Source organism: Phoca vitulina, unplaced genomic scaffold, assembly GCF_004348235.1.
Source record: "Phoca vitulina isolate PV1807 unplaced genomic scaffold, GSC_HSeal_1.0 scaffold37, whole genome shotgun sequence".
Taxonomy (NCBI): Eukaryota; Metazoa; Chordata; class Mammalia; order Carnivora; family Phocidae; genus Phoca; species Phoca vitulina.
The window spans coordinates 4,891,352-4,901,410 of NW_022589740.1; the positions used below are offsets into that span (position 1 = coordinate 4,891,352).

Sequence of the window (10,059 nt, forward strand, 5' to 3'; positions counted from 1 at the left end):
GTTCCTGTTCCGTAGAATAGGATGGGGGCATGCTTAACAGCTCAGCGCAGTTTCTGTGCATTCACTACGACCCGAGGACTGTGTGAACTCCTCAGGACACTAAGAGGTAGATGCTCGGCTTATCCTCATCCTGATGTGATGCAAAGAGGCTGGTAACTTGCCCAAGGTCACAGAGCTGCTCTGTCCTGCTCCCCAAGGTCGCCTCCTCCTGCCCTGGGGCTGTAGAGCGGGCTCAGACCCCGAGGGATCCCAGGTAGGGCTACGTGCCAGGTAGCTAGAGGGACATCACCTTCTCCTGGGTGCTGATGGTTTGCCTTTTTCTCTGTACCACGTGTAGTGTGTGAAATTTCCAATTTCACAAGGGGAACTGAAGGAAAGCTGGAGGAGCGTCATGGAGAACTCACTCATGGAGCCAACTGACACGTCCTTAGAGAAATGAACAACAGTTTTTGTTGTTTTGTCAAATCAAACCCTGTACTCAGTCTTTTGTGCCCAGGTAAGAGTTGTTGATTAAAGTGTTTCCTGTGTGGGGCTCATATTTTCTTGTCAAGTCGGAGAATTTGTGTTATAGTTGGTTGATGTGTTTGTTTTGAGCTCCAACTAGAAAATAACCATAGTTGGGTGGCAGGTGCTTTTTCATTTAGAAAGCACTTTTTAGAATTCTAATGAAAGTGTCAGGACGCCTTTTCAGGTGCTTCCCCATTTGTGGCACTGGATGATTTTTTTTTTTTTTAAGATTTTACTTTATTTGAGAGATAGAGAGGAAGCACAAGTGGGTGGAGGGGCAGAGGGAGAAGCAGAATCTCCGCTGAGCAGGGAACCCGATGTGGGGCTCGATCCCAGGACCCCGGGATCATGACCTGAGCTGAAGGCAGACGCATAACCAACTAAGCCACCCAGGCGCCCCACTGGGTGTGTTCTTGAAAAGTTTTAAAATTTTTCCTTCCATCCTCCTCTCCCTCCCCCCTTCCCATGCCCTCTTTCCCTCCCCCTGTCCCCTGCCTTCCCTCCTTTCCCCCTCCTCCTGCCCTCCCTCGCCCCATTCCTCCCTCCCTCCCTCCTTCCATCCTTCCTTCCTCAACTGAGATTTTATGCGAACTAGAGGAAGCTGCTATTTAGAGGAATAACCTGATAAATCCTCTAGAAAAAGGCTGTCAACCTGATTTTCTTTTTGGTAAATCTGTTTTTTGTTGTTTGTTTTTTAGTGTTAGGCTTGATTTACACGAAGTCCACTGGAAACTTAGGAAGAGGGAGCCTTACGTCTGGAGAATTCAGATCTTGCTCCAAAGGCTCACTTTCTAGGATACATTTGTAAGAGGAGACTAGTTTCTTTGGACTATAGTTTAAAACCACTCCTTCTGTCACCTACCCGCCCCCCACCTTTTTTCCAGCAGTGCTTAATAAATTTATACGAGGAACAAAACCTTCCTCAAATATTTCTCTGAAAGAGCTACTTTAAGTAAATACACTCTGCAAATATGACTGCCAAAACCAGATTTAAAATGAGTTAGAAGGGCACCCTGGTGAAATGCTCACACAGACTGAGGGAGCAGGAGGAGGGGGAGGACGCGCCTGGATGATGTGGGGCTGGAAGCGCATTTGTCTTCGCGGGGACAGGCCCAGAGCGAGGGGCCTGAAAACGAGAGCCTTGGTCTTTCCTTCACATTATAACTTGGCATCTTCCTCTACCATGCCCTAAATCCCTTTTAGTGTTTAAAGGATTCAGTGAGAGTTAAATTTCCTTCTCTCATTATGACCACAGGAATTGGTTTGTGAGGTAAATTAGGAAAACAACATTAATAAAGGAGAAGAAAAACCTTACAAAAACAATAAAACAAAGTTCATTTATTCTCTTCTCAGACTTTCAGCCAAGTAAAGGTGTGCATGTTACAACAAGCATTTCATCCAATTCGGAAAACAGACAAATGTTTGATTACACCTGCTTATCTCTTTCCGGTGTGTCTGAGACTATAGCCAGTTATTTTGATGTTGAGTAGTCATTAAAAATAAAAAATACTGTGTTACATGAAGGCTGTGAACAAGGCTCAGAAAAGAACCACTTACAGAGGACGTAAGCCGCTCGAGGAAACCCGTTCTAGTGGATTGGTCTCCCATGTCAGTTACCGCTCAAACATACGCCGGGACAGTCGCTGTTCAGTTTTTCTGAAATGGTTTGAACATAACTCCTTGATTCAGTTGAGGTATAAGATCTTAAATGCCCATTCTTATTTAAAGTCTTTTCTGTTTTTTTGTTTCTGTTTTGCAAATCAGTCTTTTTTTCACTTTCTGATCCGCTAACGCTATTGTTTATTCTTATTTTACCTTTTTATGTCTCAAGGAATTATTTCCATTTTGAGGAATCACCTTGGGGCCAGGATTGCAGTTGAGGTATTTTGCTTTTGGGGTATATAAGAATGTGAATAATTTTGTGATGGATTGGGATTTCTTTGGGAAGATCTGTGTCTTTAAACATGATAAAATATTCCCACCTGTCTGGCTTCGGTTTATTATCCTTTTTTGACTTGCACAGTTGCAGATCTGTCAAAGCCTGGAGCATATTTTCCAAGCAGGTGTGATAGGGGTCTGGGTTTGCAGAGGGAAAATCTCCCGGGCCCTCCACGCAAAAGCCACTGTACAAAAAGGCCGTTTTCCTAAAGTCGCTTGACTGACCCAAAGTTCGCTGAAACCTACAGACCCCGAATTCTAAATAAGATTTAAAAAATGAGAGTGCACGCAATACTTTTAACATAAAAGAAGGTGGTTGATTTTAAATGCATAACTGAGAGGATTGATGAGTTACGTGTGCAAGCTCAGCCTAGCTCCTGAGTGCCCGGCTGCTCTTAATAATGGCCATGACTACTCCATTAGTTCCAGCCCTCTGGCCTGTCCGGCGGGCAGCCTGAGGAAAGGGCATGCCTTCCTGTCCATAGGTGACCAGTGATCCCGCTGGTGCTGCTGTCCTCTGAGTAGGTGACCCATCCCCGCACTCCTCGGGGACATGCAGGTTTGGAGCTCCCAGGTACTGGGAACCTGGTGGGCAACGAGAAGTGCTTCACCCCGCGGCTGCTTGGGTCTGCTCCCACCGGCCCCTGCACGCTGGGTCCGGGGCAGCTGGAGCTGATTTGTTCGTTAGAGCGAAGAGCCTATGCTAAGTTTCACCTTCAGAGCTAGGAAACTTGGCATAAACAGCGTCATGCCTAGGACTAGAGCTTTTCCTTGGTGCAAATGGGTCATTTTCAGGATGGGTGGGTTGTCCAAGCTTCTTGAGCAGAGTAAGGAGATCCCAGTCTGAAATTTTCCCCTGGGGATTCTGTATCTTTTAGAGTGATCCTCCAGCACTCCCCTAAGTATGTATTTTTCTTAGCTTTATTTTAAAAGTGCCCTGTTGCCCATGGTTTACTATCAGTCCTCCTCATCTACCTGTAAGAATCACCTGCTGGGGTTTGTTTGCTCTCTGTGGCTCTGTGGGGACCACAGCTTTGCCTCTAATGAGACAGGCAATAAACATAATGTATGGGCTGGATTTGCTTTGTCTGTGTGGGAGGGCCACATGAGCCGGGGGGTGAGGGAACCTTCATTTCAACACCAGGAACTCCAAGGTGACAGCACTGAAGGCCACCAGGGCCTGCCCCGGATATGGTGAAGGGGATTTGGGGGCTGCCAGACTGCCGAGTTACCAGAATTAGGACTTTATTATTTTTTAAAAGATTTATTTTAGAGAGAAAGAGCATGAGTGGGAGGGGCAGAGAGAGGGAGAGAGAGAATCTCAAGTGGACTCGGTGCTCAGTGCGGAGCCTGACGCAGGGCTCGATCTCACAACCCTGATATCACGACCTGAGCCGAAACCAAGAGTTGGACGCTTAACCCACTGCACCACCCAGACGCCCCCAGAATTAGGACTTTAAAGGGAAGAGGGAGAAGAGAGACCTCCGGCAAGGTAGAGTGTTTGCGCTAAGGTAAGAGTCGAAGGACACGTGTTGGGTTGTGACTGGTTGGGAAGCTTCTGAACCAGCGGGGCTGTGTTTCTGCCGGGCCTGCTTAGCGTGAACGGGTGTGGCGGGTGATTTATTCTAGGTTCTTCCACAGAGGAGGCCAGGACAAGGGCGACATTGAGGGAGAGCTACAGCCTTGTAAAGACCTTACCATCTAACTTTAGGAGACTTGGGATCCCAGTAGAGAAGTGGAATAAAGCATTTTTTCCTTCTTGCTGCCTGGGCTCCCTCATTTTCTCATTCCTTTGTTGAGTGCTCGGTTTGCCAGCGCTGCATCGGCTGCTTCCCAGGGCACCATAGTGAGGGCTCTGGAGTGAGAACCCCTGGATTTGAATCCTGGTTCTGCCATCTAGTGGGTGAGTGACTGGGACAAAACGACTTAGAGCCCCTTTGTGTGTCTGCGTCCGTCTGTGTATCAGAGGCAGTTACAGTATCTGCTTTGTAACGTTACTGTGCTGAGCGGAGGGAAGTCAGCACGTTGCAAGCACTTTATGTCCGTGCCTGGCACAAAGGAAGTCTCGCTGAGTACCGGCTGTTATTATCTGCATCTCATTTCATTATTTGAGGAAGGCATTTGGCCTCCTGCCCACTTTTTTCTTTTTCTTTTTTTTGCTAAGGACACCGAGGCTCAGAAAACCTAATGAGTGTCAGATTCAATTTCCAAACCCTGGTCTGTTTTGTCTCTCAACCTCATTCTTTCTACCACTTCCTGCCACCCCCTTGCTTGTCACCTGATTATCCCCGAGGCTTGTGCATACTGGATAATTCAACCTAAGGGGTTTGCAAAAAATTAACTCAGAACATTCCAGTACAGTGAAAGGGCAACTACGGTCTCCTGACAGGAGTTGGAACGAGGCTAACCGCTTCTTGTTTGGGCAAGAGATGCTTTCTGCCCTGATTTCCTGTCACTGGGGTATTATGTTTGTAAATAGCGTGTTTAGGAAGCCAGCTCCCTTCCCCTGCCCCCAATTAGAAATCCCTCTTCTTTGTTCTCTGGGAACTGACACTTAACTTAAATTGGTATCTTGAACTGAGATAAATATCACACCTGTTTCAGTGGGATGACTTGCAGGGACAGACCGTGTAATAGGTGGCATTGCTGGAAGTGCTGGGTTCATGGTGAGAAAACGCGCCATCGTGAAAGTTCACGCGTCCTTGCATAAGGGGAGTTCAGCATGGGTGAAGGATACCATCCCGTGTTGAGTCCTGAGGTCTCCCAGCCCTGACAGTTCACCAGATTGATTCCACAGTCTCGTATGGAATCACTCGATTTGTATTTATTAAGCTCCTACTATGTGCTCAGTACTGTATCGTGCCCTGGGGGGTGGGGTAGCGGATGAGCTCTGTAAGCAGTGGAAGATACAGCCTGTGCTTCCTGGAGGCCCTGGACTCGCTAGGGCACTGAGATGGGACTCTCAGAAGCTGTTGCAAACTCCGATGTCTTCAGGACCAGGCAGGATTCGTGACTGCCAGAAGCCGTGAGTGACGGGGACTGGGTGAAAGGAGAGTCTAAGTCCACCCCCCTCCAACTCCCGCAAGGTGTTCAAATTATTCAAGTTCAAATCTAAAACAACAAAAGGCTCTACGGTAACATAAAGCTGGTCTGAAGCTGAAGCTTGTTCACAGCCACGTGTTTTGACTCGTATTTAAGGATATTGAATAACAAGGGGCACCTGAGTGGCTTAGTCGGTTAAGCATTCGACTCTTGGTTTCCGCTCAGGTGGTGATGATCTTGGGGTTGTGCGATCGAGCCCCATGTCGGGGTGTGTGCTCAATGTGGAGTCTGCTTGGGATTCTCTCTCTCTGCCCCTCCCCTTGCTCGCTCTCTCTAAATAAATAAAATCTTAAAAAAAGAATATCAAATAATGATACTGAATTATTATCAGTAGTTTGTGGAACTCAATTTTATTATAATCAAGTCTCAAATTAATAAGGCAGTATCTGATTATAGACCAAGATACTGTTACTTCTCTGGGTTCCACGAAGTAAGAAATAATGGGTTAGAAATGATGAGATCTTGGGGCTGACAGCCAAGAATTTTTGACACTAATGAATAGGAAGACCAGGTGGAGAAGAGGTTTGGGAAAAGTGAGGAACCTGTAATCTAATGAAAGTCTGTGTATGGAGAAGGAGGAAATACCCTCTAGGGATATCTTCTGAAGCGGCTTAAATATTAGGCCCGGGATTTTAGACTTTGTGCTGTAGACAGTAAGAAGCCATTAGAGGTTGGGATGGGAAGGCAGGCTATTCATCTGATGATCCTTATTCAGGGTGGTTTGGGAGAGGCCGGTGGCAGGGAGGCTAGGACAAAGTCCTTCAAGAACTTTGGAAATGAGGACAATCGAGTCTGGACTGGGTCAGAGCGTCACAGAGAAGAAAGGGGCCATTAAACCTCAGGGGCGGGAAGAAATGATCAGGCAACTTTTTTTTTTTTTTTAAGATTTTTTTATTTATTCATTTGAGACACAGAGAGAGAGAGAGAGAAAGCATGAGCAGGGGGAGAAGCAGACTCCCCGCAGAGCAGGGAGCCCGATGCAGGGCTCGATCCCAGGACCCCAGGATCATGACCTGAGCCGAAGGCAGACGCTTAACCATCTGAGCCACCCAAGCGCCCCTCAGGCAACTTATTTTAACGGCGCTCTGATGGTGTGTGGGGTGCAGGGAGGGGGAGGCTGGCGCCTTTAAGTCAGCTGGCCGGGGCTGAGTTGCAAAGTGAAGGTGAATTATTTAATCATCAGGAATGAAGTATTGATTGAGACAATAATTACTCTGCCAACATCAGGACACAGTGTCCTTTATTTTACAGATTTGCGTTCTCCGTGACCTGAGTGAGAGGAACTCAGGACTGAGAATAAAAGAGGTGGCTGAGTGAAAACTTTCGGGGAGGGATTTTTTTTTTTTTTCATGGTGAATTTTGACAATAGGGCCAGAGCAGGGAACATTCAGGATTACTGAGGGGTGAGGTGCTCAGAGGCAGTGGGGGCCTTCTCTTGGATTTAGGTGGGGGTTCTTAGTGTTGTGAAGAAGAATTCTTCCTGTGAAGGTCTCATTGTTGTCAGTAGAATTTAGAGGCTTATCAAGATACGTGTTGCTTATTCAAGAAGTCCACGGGCAGAGAAGACGCAGGGATGCACCACGCCGCGTTACTATGTCAGAACAGACGCTAAGTCTTGGGCCACTCACTTCACAAAGAGACAGCACTGTCGCTCAGGGGCTCCCACCTGCTGCTCTTGCCAAAGTGGAGAGATTTAAATACATGCATGAACATGCAGCTTCAAACCTTTTGAGGTCAAAGAGGGAAGACATTGTTATGATGCCAGGTTTCCTTGGAAATAAAGGGGATTTTGTAAACACGGTCGCCAATTGTGAAAAGAGAGACTACAAAAGAAATTTACAAGGTTGCTTTTGGACAACCTCAGTTTAAAAAAGATGCTGGAGAGGTCAAAGGAGAATGCCCAGGAGAAGTTGGGGATGCAAATCTGAAATTTGGTCGGAGGTCAGGGAAGCCACGAAGAATGGCCATAGATTTTGTGGATCCACATTTTGGTAATTATCTGCATAGCTGTGGTACTTGAAGCCCTAATAATGAATGAATTTCTGGTGGAGAACGTGGAGAGAGAGAGAGAGAGACCAGGAGGAAATGGAGTTTGTTCATTCAAACCACAAATGTTTGAGGGGCCCCTGTGTATTTGGCAGTGGGCAGAGGTGAGGCCCACAGGAAGGGAGAAGCCAGAGAAGGTTGCAGAGGTGATTGAAGATGATGGGAGAGCATCGGAGCGCACTCGTAACATCTTAGTAGTCAAGGGAAGAGAGCTTAGTGGAAAACAAGCCAATGAACAGTGATAAATAAGGCAAAAGAGTAAAAGTTGGCCACTGAGAAAATGCCCGTTGGGTTTACCTTGGAGTTTCAGGAGAGCTGTGGGGGTGAAGCCAGACTGCAGGGGGGATTAAGGTGCTGGTGAGTGGGAGGAAGAGGAGGCCAAGCCCGAGGACTGCCGTGCAGCCCCCGAAGGTCAGGAAGAAAGGGAAGGAGAAACAGCGGGCCTGGTTTTATTCGGCTGCCTTCCCACCTCTGGTTTCAGGACAGACAGGAACCCTTGGCAGGATTAGGTTTTGAAGGAAAGATTCGAAAGTGATCTGAAGCACGGGTCTGCTAACACTGTGTCGACTCTAAGGGAGGTCAGGCGGGGTGAGCAGGGCATGTAGGAGATGCTATAGATGCACTCAGATCTTTGCTAGAGTGGGAGAATGAGGAGCGGGCAGTTTGAGTAAAAATGATCCCAACGGATGAAATGACAGATGCTTTAAAGAAAATGAGTAACTTTTCAAGAGGTGACGTGGATGCTTTCATGCTCTCCCTTTTTACTTTGTAGGCATTTTTTTCAGCTTTATTGAGATATAATTGACAAAACTGTAATGTATTTAAAGTGTACAGTGTGATCATTTGATAGATGTATACATCAGGAACGGATTTGCATCACTGAGTTGACGAACACATCCATCACTGCACGTATTTACTTTTTTTTTTTTTCGGTGAGAATTCGTAAGTTCTCTCTTAGTAAATGTGAATTAGGCAGTCCAGGGCTATCAAGTGGAGTCACCACGTTGTACATTAGATGCAAGTTTGTACCCGTTTACCAACCCTTCCCTGTTTCCCCCACCCCCCAGCCCCTGACAGACCACCATGCTACTCTGTTTCTATGAAGTGGACTGTTGCTGTTTTTCAGATTCCACATATAGGTGATACCATGCAGTACATTTATTTTTCTTTCTCTGTCTTATTTCACAGCATAATGCCCTCCAGGTTCATCTGTGTTGTTGCAAATGGCAGGATTTCCTTCTTTTTGTTTTAAGATTGAAGACTATTCCACTGTGTGTATATATCGCCTTCATTTTACCTGTTCATCCATCCACGGACATTTAGGTTGTTTTCACATCTTGGCTATCGTGGATGGTGCTGCAGTGAACACGGGAGTGCAGGTATCTTTTTGAGGTGGTGATTTCATTTCTTTGGATTTGTACCCTGAAGTGGGATTGCTGGGTCACTGCGGAACCTCCACGCTGTTCTCCACAGTGGCTGCACCAGTTTGCATTCCCACCCACAGTGCATGAAGGTTTCCTTCTGTCCACATCCTCACGTAATTGTTCTCTCTTACCTTTCCTGATAATAGACATACTAACAGTTGTAAGATGGTATCTCTGTGTGGTTTTGATTTTCATTTCCCTGATGATTAGTGATGTCAAGTACCTTTTCATGTATCTACTGACCATTTGGATAGCTTCTTTGGAAAAATGTCTGTTCAGATCCTTTGCCCATTTTTTTAAAAAAGATTTTTATGTATTTATTTGACATAGACACAGGAAGAGAGGGAACACAAGCAGGGGGAGTGGGAGAGGGAGAAGCAGGCTTCCCACCGAGCAGGGAGCCCGATGCGGGGCCCGATCCCAGGATCCCGGGATCGTGACCTGAGCCGAAGGCAGATGCTTAACGCCTGACCACCCAGGCGCCCCTCCTTTGCCCATTTTTAAACTGGGTTGCTTTCTGCTATTGAGTTGTATGAGTTCCTGTGTATTGTGATTATGATTACAGATGGATGGTTTGTAAATATTTTCTCCCATTCCATAGGTTGCCTTTTCATTTTGTTGATGATTTCTTTTGCTGTGAAGATTTTTAGTTTGACTAGTCCCACTTGTTATTTTTTAAAAAGATTTATTTATTTATTTTAGAGAGAGCAGTGGGGAGGGGCAGAGGAAGAGGGAGAGAAACTCGAGCAGACCCCCCCACGGAGTGTGCAGTCTGACATGGGGCTCGATCTCAGGACCCTGAGATCTGACCTGAGCCGAAACCAAGAGTCAGATGCTTAACTGACTGTGTCACCCAGGTGCCCCCCCCCACTTATTTATTTTTGCTTTAGCTTTGCTTTTGGTGTCAAATCCAAAAAAATAATTGCGAGGATGGATGTCAGGGAGCTTTTTCCCTATGTTTACTTCCAGAAGTTTGACAGTTGCAGGTCTTACTTCAGGTCTCTAACCCATCTTAAGTTGATTTTTGTGTGTGGTGTAAGAT

At 46.4% G+C, this 10,059-nt stretch overlaps 1 protein-coding gene across 1 annotated transcript in view; it reads left to right on the forward strand.

Moving 5' to 3' along the window:
- Positions 1-622, forward strand: part of SPATA6L (spermatogenesis associated 6 like) — a 46,394-nt gene extending 45,772 nt beyond the window's left edge. Inside the window, exon 14 of the mRNA XM_032427607.1 lies at positions 338-622. The gene's annotated coding sequence lies outside the window, so the exon portion shown is untranslated. The remainder of the gene's footprint in view (positions 1-337) is intronic.
- Positions 623-10,059: the final 9,437 nt, after the last annotated feature.